At 43.8% G+C, this 14,618-nt stretch overlaps 1 protein-coding gene across 4 annotated transcripts in view; it reads right to left on the reverse strand.

The window, feature by feature from the left end:
- Positions 1 to 14,618, reverse strand: part of GNG12 (G protein subunit gamma 12) — a 133,521-nt gene that overhangs the window by 58,882 nt on the left and 60,021 nt on the right. The window lies entirely within an intron of this gene.

Consider the following 14,618-nt stretch of genomic DNA (forward strand, 5'->3'; position numbering starts at 1 on the left):
AGATAAAAATTTGTAAAATATATCAATATGAATAAAATAACAAAAGTTAACATGCTGCTGTATTTTCTTCTAATCTTTTCTCTATGAGTTTTTAAGGTAGTTGAAATCACATTCTGATATACAATTTTATATTTTGCTCCGTTTTAGTAAAAGAATTTCCCTATGTGATTACAGATTTGTAAGCATGTTTGAAAACTTTTATTTTGGCATGAGTTCAGACTTAGAATAGTTACAAGAATAGCACAAAGAATTCTCTGATACCCTTCACCCAGATTTGGATTCCAACATTTTACTATATTTAACAACCCATCCTTTCAGGAGGGAGAGATGGAGAGAGGGAGAGAGGGGATGAGGCAGAGCGGTAGGAGAGAGGGGTGAGGGGGAGAGAGAGAGGGAGAGATAAAGACAAAGAGAGAGAGAGAGAGAGAATACAGACATGATGGTGTTTTACTCCTAAATATTTCAGTGTGTGTACTCCTATGAATAAAGAGTTTTCATATATGACCACACCATAATTAGTCAAATGAGAAAATTAACATTGATATATTATTTTATCTAATCTACAACCTTACTCAGATTTTGGAAATTGTCTGAATATTTTCCTTTACAACAAAAGAAAATCTAAAATTATATACTATGTTCAACTGTCATGTCTCTTAAGTCTTCTTTAACCTGGGGCACCTTCTGAGTCTTTCTTTGTATTTTGTGACATTGATATTTAAAGACCGTTATTTTGTAGAATGCCCCTTCATTTAGGTTTGTCCAATGTTTCTTTCTGATTAGATGCAGGTTATACACTTTTGGCAGGTAACACAGAAACAAATATGCATCACTTTAAATGATTGTCATGAGATTCCATTTTATACAAGCTTTTCCTTATTGTAGAATTGTAGATGGTTTTATAATTTTTCGATAATTCCAAATCAACTCCCCTCCCCTTCCTATCAACTATCTATCTATTGGTTGTCCCCCATTAATTTCTATAAGTGATAATTTCTTTGTTTAGAAGAATGAATATTTTAAGGCTGTTGATATTAACAACTTTTTTCTAAAAAGTTCAGTCAATTTGCAATCCAACAAGTGATAAGAATGTCAACTCTACCTTGCGCTAACTAGTCTCGCATGCTGACATGATATAAAATAATTTTAACTTGGCAAGACAAAAAATAGTATTGCACTGCTGTTTTAGTGGCTTTTATCTTAAAGCTTGATTGCAAAGGGTGTTATTCCTCTTGTGACCCTGAATACATTTGTTTGTTTGCTTGTTCATTCATTCACTCAGTAAATATTCACTGAGCGTCCACTCTGGGCCAGTATTCTAGGTGTAAGATAAAAGATCTCAAGTAAAGTTATAAAAGCAATAATGTGAATTGTGGTAAGGGATAAGATACACACAGGTTGGTGCAACACTGGGTACCTGGAGGGAGTGCTCCAGGTAGACAGGGCTGAGACAGGACTTTGAGCAAGACAAAGGAGCCATGTGCTGCAGCTGGGCGGCACTAGGGGAAGAGGTGCAGTCTCTGCTGCCAGTTTCATTCTCAGCACTCACCACAAAATTCCTCAAAATGTCTGCAAAACATTGCCCTTACTGAAAATATAAACCTCTATCCCAACATATCCCAAGTACCTACTTCCAAAGCCCGCCCTTCTTCCTGCCTGCCCTAGTCAGCACAGTCTAAATTTCAGTGTGTTGTAATTTATGAATAATAATGAAAGCTTGAAAATGCTCTGAAATTACAGGGAACTTACATACCATCCTGATAGCACTCAGCGTTGCAATTACCTGCCATAAAGGGACCATTAATGAATCAGATGGTCTCAATATTAGAATAATGGCTACTTTCAACAGTGGAAAAGGGACAGATGTCCAAGGAGAGAGAAAGGTACTAACGGCTGTGTGTGTGTTGTGTATTCTCCTCCAAATAATAGAGATGGTGGTTGTGGCCACAGGCAGGAAGACGAGTGTCCACCAAAAAAAAAAAAAGCAACCAGCCTATGTTGTGTGGACTCCATCTGGTCCAGCAGGAATTCTGGCTCCCCAAGCCCCACCATCACCTTAGACTTTGCCAGAGGGAATCAAGAGGCAGGAAAAGAGAGGAGCTCCCCCAGGAGCTAGTCCTGGGAGAAATATATCTGCCTCCCCTAAATAAAGGCCGGTGCTTAGAGAAATTGGTTTCCATATACTAAAAAGCAAACAGATAACACTGTGAAAAAAAATTTTTCTTACATTAAAATTTGCATGAAATGAAAAAAATTAGACAACATACATAAGAGCATTATCAAGAATCACTAAAAGCCCTTGTCAAATACTGAAAAAATAATCCACAATAATCTATAAGATGTATTTGCATTTTCTTTTCACAGCCTTTTGAGGAAAAACAGCTCCAAGAAAGCAATTAATCTGATGTATGAATAACAATCTCTTAACAGTGCCATGCCCTCAAATACTAAAGTGCACTCCGTGTTTCTGAGGGCACAGAAAGACAAAAAAAGAAAAAAAGGAAAATTAAAATAATTACTAATATAAACAATATAATTGTATCCTCCACTTGATGGATGAAGATCTAGAACAATGAAGATGATAAACATTCATCTAGAAACACAAAATACTATTCGGTGAGCAAAAGATAGATGAGATTTTTATTATAAAGGCTCTATTTATAGAGGACACAATAGAAGCTAAATAATTGGGTCAGATCTGGTAATTAAAAGCAGCTGAATAATCAACAAAGGTGTAAGGATCATATTTAACAGAAGATAAAATATATGGGAAGGTTTTTATATTTCAACAATTATCCCTCTGTTTTGTATTTTTCTTTTAAAAATACACAAGAACGGCCAGGTGCGGTGGCTCACACCTGTAATCCTAGCTTTCTAGGAGGCCAAGGTGGGCGGATTGGTCAAGGTTGGGAGTTCGAAACCAGCCTGAGCAAGAGCAAGACCCCGTCTCTACTATAAATAGAAAGAAATTAATTGGCCAATATATAGAGAGAAAATTAGCCGGGCATGGTGGTGCATGCCTGTAGCCCCAGCTACTCGGGAGGCTGAGGCAGCAGGATTGCTTGAGCTCAAGAGTTTGAGGTTGCTGTGAACTAGGCTGACGCCATGGCACTCACTCTAGCCTGGGCAACAAAGTGAGACTCTGTCTCAAAAATAAATAAATAAAAATAAAAATACACAAGAAGTATGAGAAGTAGTTGTGAAATAACTATTACCTAGCTGTGATTAAATTTTGGCATTTGTTAGTAGCAAGCATAAATGAAATGATGCAAATCATTTAAACTAGCAGGACTAAATCAGAAGATCTCAATGTGGGCTATGTAGCTGAAGTTTGTAATTTAGGATCTATAATAGCTATCCAGCTTGTGGCTGAAAATTCCTGTGTTCTGGTTGCTTTTATCGTCTCTGCCACAAACCTAAGGAGCAAAAGAAAGCCCAAGGCTGCCAGTGCTGGTGGTGGAAACTTGGCAAAAAAAATAAAAAATAAAAAATACAAAAAGCCCATTGTGGGTTTAACAGTTGTGAGCCTTAAACCTGGTGGTTTTTAATCATTTTACTCTTTAGAGAGGTATAAAAGAGTATTCAACCCTAAGTTTACAATAATTGTCTCAAAGCAAAAAACACAAAAAAACCCCAAAACCAAACCAACACAAAGCAAACACCTAAAACAAAAGCCTCACAGACCCCGCCCCTTGCACTGTCCCACCTCATCCCAGGCTGACAATCTTTCCAGAAAGCCCATCAGAAAAGCAGGGAGAACGCCCTGGATGGCCTATTTTAAACAATTCCCTGATTCTCCTCCAGGGGGCGAACTTGGCTAGCATGTCCCTGAAAAAGGAAATTACTTTCAAGCTGTGATTTTCCCATAGTACCAAAAGGATACTCACTACAAAGGGCCCTTTCCCTCCTCCCATTTTTTCTCAATACATTTCACTCTGGCCAAGGAGCAAAGCATGCCAGTTCTCCTGTGCGGTGACAGGGAGGGGACTTGGGGACGGGCTCAGAGGAAGCAGGGACACTGTATCAGCACAGTCCTGCAGGCAGCCAGCCCCTTCTCCTTAAACTTGAGATCACAGCTATGGTTTTGCCAAAGCTGACACTGTTTCAAGAATATTCTTTTTCTTTTTTAAGGAGAATTTTCCACTGGGTCTATTCCAGGCAGCTGAAGCCTCACACGGGGCTCCCTCCCACCCCGTCGCCTCTGTCAGGCCTCCCTCTGAGATACCACAAAGCCGCTGGAGGTCTGAGAGTGCCTGCTCTGCCTTCCTGCAGGGATGGGGACCTTTCCACCCTGCGGACAGTGGGACAGCGTCTGGTGGCCAGGAAGGGGCCCAGACAGAGCTCCTTGCTGGGCCTCCCTTCCCTTCACATAAAGGGTTAAGAGCCCCCAGAGGGAACTCAGGGCTGGCCCCACAAAGGGCACACATAGCAATGCCTATTCCTGAGGGAGAGGCAACCAGAATTTTAGCACCTTGGGGACCACCCAACAGGGCATAAGGAAAGGCCCAGAGGGTGTGTCCCTCACCCAGAGACAGATCCAGTTTTTGTGGCTTCCGTGCCTTACACAATTGGGTGGGGGTCTGCTTTAGAAAAAGACTTCAAAATTAGGAATACCACATTGCCTACAGGGCATCAGATGGGGTCATTGCCAGTGAAAGACCCTGAAACTTAAGCTTCATAGCTGTCGTCAGCTCCTGGGCACGCCCTGCTGCTGGTTGAGGAGCCTTGTCTGCGCAATAGCACCATGGTTTTCCAGAGGCCCTGTGGCTCAGCCTCTGCTTCAGGGAGTGGACTGAGGAGCTTGGGAAGGAAGAGTGCAAGGTGGGCTGCAGATGGAGTCTCCCCTCTCAGCCAGCCCTAAGTACACGGCTGATGTCCACTAAGTACAGGCTGACTGACCAAATGAAGTGGCCCTGCTGCTCTGCCACTTACCGTCCCTGCTGCCTTGCTGCCCTCTTTCTGGCTTGCCAGCCACATCCCAAGATCCACATCAAGAAAGATTACTGTCTGGGGAGTAAGTCGGAGGCAACCCAAGAGTGGGTTTCTTGCTCACCTGGGTAATTCATTCACCACAAGTGCCCAGGCAGGAGTTACCCAAATTTCAAAAATTAGCCGAACAAATGATGACATAGTCTTCACTCTATACACACCCTGTGTTTGGCGCAGCATGGGCACATGGTCAATAAGACACAGGGGGACCCGAGCACCACCTACTTAGGACCGCCCACTGCCCAGAGACAGACCCTGGAGAGAAACTGCAGAAGGGAACACCTGCATTGCACCATGAAAGGAAACTCCTCAGAGAGCAATCCCAGCTCTGCCATGGGCCAGCTCTCCGCACTTGCCTGGCCAAGCCTCTGGTCTCCAGTCTGGGTTATCCCATTAGTTCAGGCCCTGCTGCCTTCTCCACTTTTTCCACCCATGGTAAGTTTATGTCTCATTCCAGACCTCCTTGGGCTGCACAAAGGTGCCAACTATGCCAGTCTTTAGTGAAAGACAGCAAAACAAACTGATCTGAATCAAGAGCATTTAGCTAAATATAGTTTCTTTGCATATTTTCACAGGCCTTGTAAAAATAATACATAAATTTCTCTTAATCTGGTGGCAAAATCACTTACCCAAATCTAAACAACAAAATGAGGCAAGGCCTTAAAAAAACATAAAGTTGTTTAGTTAATGTAGCTTGTTTTCATATGTGCTATGGTGTGGTATTTATAAGCAAACCAGCTACTAAACATTCTTTCTTGAACAAAACAGTGGGTACAACTTGTTATATACAAAAGTGTCCTCATGAAGCCATTTATCACAAGAAACAAAGTATTCTGCAGATTCTTTTATTTTATGTTATATTTTAAAATAGAGACAGGTCTTGCTGTATTGCCCAGGGTAGACTCAAACTCCTGGGCTCAAGGGATCCTTCTGCTTCAGCTTCCCAGTTAGCTGGGACTACAGGCAGGTGCCACCATGCCCGGCTTGTTCTGCAAATTCTTATCTGTAAAATGGAGGTAATACTGTGATGGGAAAATATTGGCCACCAATATTTGAGTCCTTACTGTGTACCATGCCTGTGCTAAGCATTTTTCATATAGATTACTCAATCCCCTCAGCAACCTTATGCAGTATTATTTCCATTTTATTGATGCAGAAATTAATGCTTTAAGAGGTTAGTGACTTGCCCAAGGTCACAAAGGTATCTAGTGATAGATTTGAGGCTGGGTAGGTTGAGCCTTATTTTTAGTCCCTGTGCCATGCTGCCTCTGCAGCCAAAATCCACTTTCTATCCTATAAAGAACTAATGAGTTTTGCAAGATATTTTTTTAAAGCAGGTAGTTTCATATATTTAGAATTTCCCTCAAATTCCTATCTGATTTAAAGAAAAAACTGTTGACAAAGAATTGGGCTACTATTTTCAAGGCTTTAAAAGTTTTTAGAAATCATCACAACAACCAAATGCAAATGATGATAATAGTGACCATTTATTGAACATATATTATGTGACAGGTCACTGTGCTGAGTTCATTATGTGCAGGGTTTCCTTTAAAATACCTATCTTGTAAGGCAAATGATATTATCCCTATTTAAAAGATGAGGAAACTGAGGCTCAGAAAGGTTAAGCCACTCTGTCCAAAGTGTCTCAGCAGCTGAACAAAGATTTGAACTCTATCTGGCCACACTATGCCACTTCCCTACTGTAAAATGTACACAAATAGAAAGCATACTTTAGTTAACATCCTGTTAGCTATTTTACTTATGTAAGCATACACACATACACACAAACCCCTCGGAATGGCCAATGGAAATCACTGTATTCTTTCAGGCCAAAAGAAGACAGATGAGCATTCCCAGGGGAGTTTAGTTCTGCTGTCTGAGCCTCTGTCTCCAAAATCATCTGGGGCACAAAGCTCATGTGATGTATCTGGGGGAGGGGAAAGAAGGGAGAGTGGGTAGGAGGGAGGGAAGGAGCTATATTCTATCATCTTTGTAAACAGCCAGTAAAAATAACATGAGGACATAAACCAGGTACACATCTGGATATATAATATAATGTTGAGTCTTGCCAAGGGAATCAGTCTATGATGGAACTACCCAAAATGCATTTAATTCATTCTTAGGCCATTGTCCCCAGGGTGACTTCAACTTTAGCTGACCCAAGTATCTTGCTAGCATGTGTCATTTGCTCATTCGAGATGCTGCCTTCACCACGGGGGCGGGGAGGACCTAAACTCAGAGAGTGATCTGAATGTTCTAAGACCCAACATCAAAGTGGCCCAAATGCACATGACAAAGAAGGGCACATTGGCAGAGAGGCTGAGTTCACAGTGCTGAGGTCAGAGAAGGCAGAAAAATATGCTGACTCCAAAGGCTACGTGAACATAAAAGCAAAACTGCAAAAAGGGCAGTGGGGGAGGGTCTTTGGAGGGAGGTAGAGCACATTCCGTGAGGCTTGAATTTGCAGAGTTCTTAAACTCTGCCTGGAGCCCTGATCCAAATGCCCCCATGAAGCACAGCAAATCGGCCCTCAGATCAAGAGAAACTATGTTAGTTAGGGTCATGAGCATGAGAAATGGTGACTGAGCACACAGTTTCCAAATAGTAGTTTTCTGTTGGGGTTATAGCAAGTGCACTTTGGTTTGCAGGTAAGGAAAACCCACCCAGAGACATAGGTCAAAGGCTTCCCTGTGGTCTTGGAGAAAATGTGTCCAAGCCTACAACCCCTACTGCCTAGGCTGATTTTCTCAGAAGAGGTGCACACATATGCACACACACACGTACACATGTACACACCCCCACTTCCGACCCCATTAAAAGGAATGGCACAAGGAACAAGGTTTGGCTTGGTAGGAGCAGTATCTTTCCAACAACCCCACGTTATCTATCTGAATGGGATGACTTGGGAGGGCGGGAAGTAAGGAGCTCCTTATTCCTGGATAGGTTTGAAGCAGCAGATGAAGGACCACTTTTCAGGGTGTTGAAGAGGAGCTTCTTTTACAAGGTCAGGGGTTAAGAGCTAATATAACAAGATGCTAAAGAGGAAGTTTCCACCACAACATCAAGATACAACAGATGGGAAATTCCAAAGCAGAGAGCCAGACTATCATGTGGAAATTTTTAAGGAGTTGATCTAACTGACTTTAAGACCCAGGAGGAGGATATAAACAGGTCAGGACAATGGAAAGGGAAAGACCAGTGTGAGGAAGATTCCTTGGAAATTACTCTGATTCCTATTGTCCCCATGGTAGAGAGGGCCGGCCTTTAGCCTCAAGCCTAGAGAAAAAGGTTTTGAAGGGCATGTCTGGAGGGTTTGATATGCATCTTCTAGAGTTCTGGCACTGGTATGCAACGTCATGAGAAGTGGTTAAAGCTGCCTGAGTTGGGAAGTGACTGCTGCCCCCTTCCCCTAATGTGAACCCTGGGTACCCAGAATCCCAGCCTGGTCTCCCCAGAACAGGCTCTACCCAAGAGGGCGTTGCTGGAGAGTGAGAGGACCCCAGAGAGAAAGGGTGGCCCCTGAAGCTGCGGAGGGACAGCAGCAGACAGGAGGCCCGGGAGACCTGGAGAGAAAGGTCCAGTGGGAGTCCTGCAGAAAGTCAAGGAAGCAGCCAGGAGACAAAAAAAAAGACCCCTTCCCCTTCTGCCAGGTTCAGAGAACTCAGTGCCAGGTGTGTTACCTGCAGTCAGGTAAGGACTTTGCTGCACCCTCTCCCCCTCCCCCACCGCTGGCAGGGTCCGGAGCAGTGGGGAGCTGGAAGAGGAAGGGAATGAATACTGACTGTTCATAGACTAAAGAGGGCATTTCAAATTTCCCAGTGAGCCTGGTGTGCGTGTGCACATGTGTTTGTGTGTGTGTGTGTGTGTGTGTGTGTGAGAGAGAGAGAGAGAGAGAGAGAGAGAGAGAGAGAGAGAGAGAGAGAGAGAGAGAGAGAGAGAGAGAGAGAGAGAGACTGACTTCAAGTGGCCTTAGGACTTTTCATTACCAAAGAGGAGCCAGAAAAGTCATTGGCCTGATCAACTTTTTACCAGGAAATGGGGAAAACCACTTCATCAAACAAACTTTAAAGGTACAACAGGAGACCAGAATGAAGCTGTGTCTTCATGATGCCTCACGAGCCGTGTTGTGCGTGTACTAGTTACAGCTAATCTTCGCTACGCACTGCATGGCGCCAGGCGCTGGGCAAGGACTTCACAGATACTGCCCTGAGTCCCTCTAACAACTCCGCCAGGCAGGTATTTGACAGATAAGGAAACTGTGGCTCAGAGAGATGAGGCAGCTTGCCTAGGGGCACACAGGTAGGTAAGTAAAGCAGTCAGAACCTGCACTCAACCACAAGTCTGACATCTAACCCTGAACTCTTTTATCATTCCAGATGACTGGTTTTCAGTGGCACATTTGTGATTCACGTAGGAAAAGGACTTGGATCCTGCCCATCCTTCCTGCTCAGGAGTCCCTGAGCTAGAAAACCAAAGAGCAGAGTTAGAAAACCACTGCACCGCATGAGCTTAGCAGTGTCTTCCAACACTGGGATTCTATGATTCTATTAATATCGTCTGAGGGGGGGAAGGTGGAGAGAGGTAGATCCGCGACAGCAGACATGGGAGGGAGGAAAAACTCAGTTTGTGTCCTGTGTTCCCAGACAGGCAGCTGGGAGGAGCTGGTTCCAGCAGGTGGTACTGTAACAGACCTGAGGTTCACAGAATTACAGTCATATATATAAAGATGTAGTTACATAAAGCACATAAAGCACTTAGCACAGAGCTCAGAATTAGGTAAATGGCAACTATGATTGCGAAAAGTTTACATATATGCCTAAAAACCTCAACATATAATTTAATGCGACATGCCCAGCCACTGACGTCACTGTGTCTGTTCCATAAGGAGCTATGTTTATCACAGACACTACACTTTACTTGAATTCAGCTAAGCCAAGAAAGGAATGCATGAGATTAAGCCAGCCAAATCTAAAATAACTAGAGTAAGTTTGAAGCAATGGTTCTTAAGCAGTAGGGGGCTGTGGAACCCTGTGAGATAAGGATGGAAAGCATGATCCCTTAGCCCAGTAAAAAAGTGCATATGCTCCATCTTACAAATAATCAAAGAAGATTCACAGATTCATAGATCTGCCGAAGTGTATCGATTGTCCATTAAGAACTACTCCTGTAGATCCTGGGGATGCAACACAAGGTCCTCAGACCAGGAGCTGCCACTGGATTCTGCAGTGGGGCCACCTGTCCTTGTCCTCACCACATACTGTTGATAGTCTGGACCATGATGCCAGACTTGAAATAGGCAGTCGGCGTCACTTGTGCCGAATCTAATTTGCAACCTTTTAAGTTTAATGGACTCCATATTAAGAATGTCTAAACCAGTAGACTCTCGGTACCCAGACATTTTATCTGCTTGCCATTCTCTTTCCTTTCTTTCTTCTTGTGGTAACAAACACCTTCTCCTTTTCCATGGGAACCTATTCCATGTGATTCTGGTGGGATCTGCCCTCTCTCATGGGAGGAGTGAACAAGCTCTGGCCAAAGAGATCTGATTATTGTCTACCACTTACTTCTGGCCATGCTGACTCAGGCAATCCAAACCGGGCCAGTCAAGATCTCTCCTTAGTACTGTTGCTAGAACTATGGCAAAAGAGGCACTCTCTTCGTGGAGATCCACAGCTGTGAGAACACTAGAAACCCAGTGCTGACGGCTACCATTACCACCATGGTGTCGGAGAGGGTGCCTGAGAATGAAGCTGACAGAATTAAGCAAAGCCCAGAGAGAGAGTGAAAGACAATGGTCTGATGATATCTTTTGAGCTCCTGGATATATTAGCATGGATATCTTAGTCATGTAGGTCAAGAAACTTATTTAAGTTGGATTTCTTTTGCTTGCAACCAATATCATTCTAACTATTAATAAGAAATCTGATCTAAAGAAAAATAAAGCCCGAAAGGAAATTCCCCTTCATGGATAGTCCTTATGGAATTCTGGGTTCTTCTCTCACAATGATCTTAACTAAATTAAAATTTTTTTCTTCCTATGACATTCCTGCAGAAACATCACCCCTGTATCACCCTCTGCACCAGCAGTTCATCTTACCAGTGCTGCCGCCCATCAGACACTCTCTCTTATAATAAATATTAAAGTTCCCAACTGAAAGAAGGGAGACCCAGAAGTAGACCACAGTAGCCCAGCTTATAGTTTGCTACCATCAAACAAATACTTGCGGTCAAGAGTCATGAGCCTCTCAAACTGCCCCCAAGACGTACTGAACACTCCAGTATGACAAAGGACCTAGAGCAGCGGGGCTCAGAACAGAAGGAGAGGTGCGTGGAGCAAGGGAAGAGGACCACGCAGGATGGATGTAAATCCTGTGTATTGAAAAGCTGCTCCACAGACTGAGTCACAGTGTAGAATGGAGAGAAACAATATTCACACAGCACTATTGGCAAGTTGCTTCCTATTCTTTAGTAAGTAGCTTTCAACTCAAGTGCCAAATCTAGTCCACAACTAAAATGTCACGCTCAGCATCAAGGAAGCAGTAGTTAAAAAAAAAAAAGACAAATAAAAAAAATAAAGAAAAAACAAAACAAACAAAAAGACAGACAGCAGTGGTAGTCTGTGAAGTCCATCATGAGGTAGGCAAGAGAAGGGGGAATATGAATATATGTATTTGTTATTCCAGCTGAAACCATTAAACTTTATCCCTGAATTAAGCAAAGCCAACAGAGAAATGCACATCTGGACCGGAAGGGCTTTTCTTGGACTGCACTGGGATGTTACATCATTCACCTACACTCAGGGTGGCCGTCATTACTCTACTCGCAGTAGGGGTGCTGTTCGCCACCCCGTGTGGCACTCTCTGGATGAGCACTCTAGAGGAATGTCTCTACTGTTGACCATGATTAACCTTGCTGCTTCTGAGTAACCAGTGTGCTTTTATCTCCTGGCCACTGTGAGTTGTTACCGGATCACAATTTCCCTCTGGTACTGACTGCTCAGAAGCTCAGAGGCGAGACTGTGGGGCCTGCTAGCGAACACACAGGCTCTCACCGATGCGCTGGGCTTGCCTTATCTCTGTCTTCACCCTTCTTTTCCTTCCCCACAAATTTTCTCCCTTGCTTATTTTTCTGAATCTCATTATATGTACATTTAAAAGCTACTTCAAAAATCTCTGAGAGAAGACAAGCACACACACTAGGTCAACAGCAGCCAAATAATGCAAAATAATAAACTGGCTGGTGAGTGGAGGACAATTTTACAAATGCTGCCTGCTGTGGCAGCCAGAGGGTGGTAGCCTTAGAACAGGAATAGCCTTGGGCCGAACTGTCAAGTCAGCAAGTATCTCGATCCTCCCTCCTCCTCACCTCCCCTGCACCCACATCCTTCCTAGGCCAGCCTCCTGCCCCCTGGTTCAACCCTGAGCACCCACACCTACTGCCTCTTTAGTACCAATGGTTGTTCTCCCTTCTTGACTCCTTCCCCTCTGTAGGACCTTGTGTTCATACTTGATTACACGTTGTCAATGATCAATAATAGCTTTACATCTTTCCTTCCTTAAAGAGAGGCACATTTTAACTAGGTATTTTGAAGAGGAAAAAAAAGATCACCAGAATAATTCACTAATGGTGGAATATATTAATATTATAAAAATGGTGCACATGCAATTGAACAGGGGCATCGTCCCATAAATCTCAAATAATTCTATGTAAAACAGCACATCCCGGTACACAGTCAGCACCCAAAAAACAGTAGACACTAATTTTTATTATTGTTGCTTTTATTGTTAATTCCACCTCTACCACCACTCCACTCACTGCCTAGTCCTCTACCATCACCACATAGGTAACTACTCTTTTTAGAACAGTGGCTAGCTGGATAATCAATTAATGCATTTTCATTATATTTTATGGTTTATAAAGCACTTTTACATACATTATCCTTTCTGAGCTTCCCAGCAATCCATGAGTTAAATATTATTCATTCCCATGTTACAGATGGGAAAATTAAAGCTCAGGAAGACTGAGTTTGTAAGGTCCCAGAGCTGTGCTCAGAGCCAGGCTCAAACCCAGGTCTTGTATAAATTTCTTGTTCTCGCCATAACAAGTGGTTGCCAACTGTGGAGTGATCGCAGAATCATCCGAGTGCTTTAAGATTCCTGGGGTCCACCCCAGACCTAATGAATGTGGATGGCCCAGTGGAAGGGACTGTGTGAGTTTGTATTTAAGAGGTGCTTCATCTGATTCTGGGCAGCTGCTGGCGGGTGAGCATGCCCAGTGCCTAAGCTGCTTCTTGGTTGACTAAGTGCCTGCTGTACTCTCAGCCCTGTGCTGCCTACTACGAGGAAGGCGTATGTAGCCTTCGGCTCTCAAAGAGCTAACAAAGCAACTAAGGAAGTCAGACCAGCCAAGGTGAAAGAAGAGTGAGCCAAAGACTCACTCTGCTTGGCTCTGAAGGTGGTCAGAGTGGGTGAGATCACAGATGGCAGGGGTAGGCAGGAAGGCCAAGTCACAGAGAAGGGAAAATTCCACTGGGCCTTGCAAAATGGGCAGGATTTCCAGGTAGAGAAGGGGTAAGCAGAAAGATACCCTCAAGAGGGATGCTGAATAGATTGGCAAAAATAAAAGGAAGAGTGGGAGTTGAGCAAGAGAGGATGAGGCCAGCTAATGAGTGGAGAAGCCAGAGCGAGGAGCCCAGGCTGGTGTGGTGGGTGGCACAGAGGCAGGCATGGAGGGTTTTGAGCAGAGGAGCAACTTTCTGAAAGATGAACTGAAGGATGACTAATGTGGCGGTGCTGTGGAGAATGAAGGGAGGTTTGGAGGGGGAAAAACCTGGTATTGGCAAGACCACCTAGGAACCTGCTGAACAGATTGAGATGCCAGACGGTAGGGGAAAGACTAGGATTCTAAGGTGCTGACAGTCAGGATGGGGCAAGAGGATGCGCCACAGGTGGGAGTCTGTTCTGAATCTGCTTACTCTCCATATTCTTCTCATCCCAGCATAGCTGTTTTTATGTGACCCATAAATGCTATGGTAGATTGTGAAAAATGGCTACAATTCTTCCCCTTCCTGTATCCATGCTCCTTGCAATATGATTCTGCAACTCCTCTCAGCAAGAGGTAGCATCTCTATCTATACTTCTTGAATCCAGGCTACCCATAGAGCTTGCTTTAACTAACAGAACAAAGTGGAGGCAACGTTCTGTGAATCGAGTTCTGAGCCTCGGCTTCAAGATGCTTCTGCTCTCTCTTGGTACGCCAGCCTAGTCACCATGTGAACAAACTCAGGGCAATCTGCAGGATGATGAGACACATGGCTTAGTCCCTGTTATCACTTCACCCGACAGCCAGGTGACCCCCAGAAACACAGCCTAGTTGACCTGGACCTGCGACTGCCTGTGGAAACATCAACAGTCCCAGCTAAAACCAGAAGAATCATGCAGCTGAGCCCAGCTCAAATCGCTAACCCACAGAACTGTGAGATAGATAAATGATGGTTATTTTGAGCCCATAAATATTGGCACAAAGTAGTGGCAATACATTTTGGGGTGGTTTGTCATGCAGCAAAAGCTAACTAATAACACACTGCAAATAACTGTATAGCCACAATATCAGAGAGTGATGCCACCTGA

Source organism: Microcebus murinus, chromosome 2, assembly GCF_040939455.1.
Source record: "Microcebus murinus isolate Inina chromosome 2, M.murinus_Inina_mat1.0, whole genome shotgun sequence".
Lineage (NCBI taxonomy): Eukaryota > Metazoa > Chordata > Mammalia > Primates > Cheirogaleidae > Microcebus > Microcebus murinus.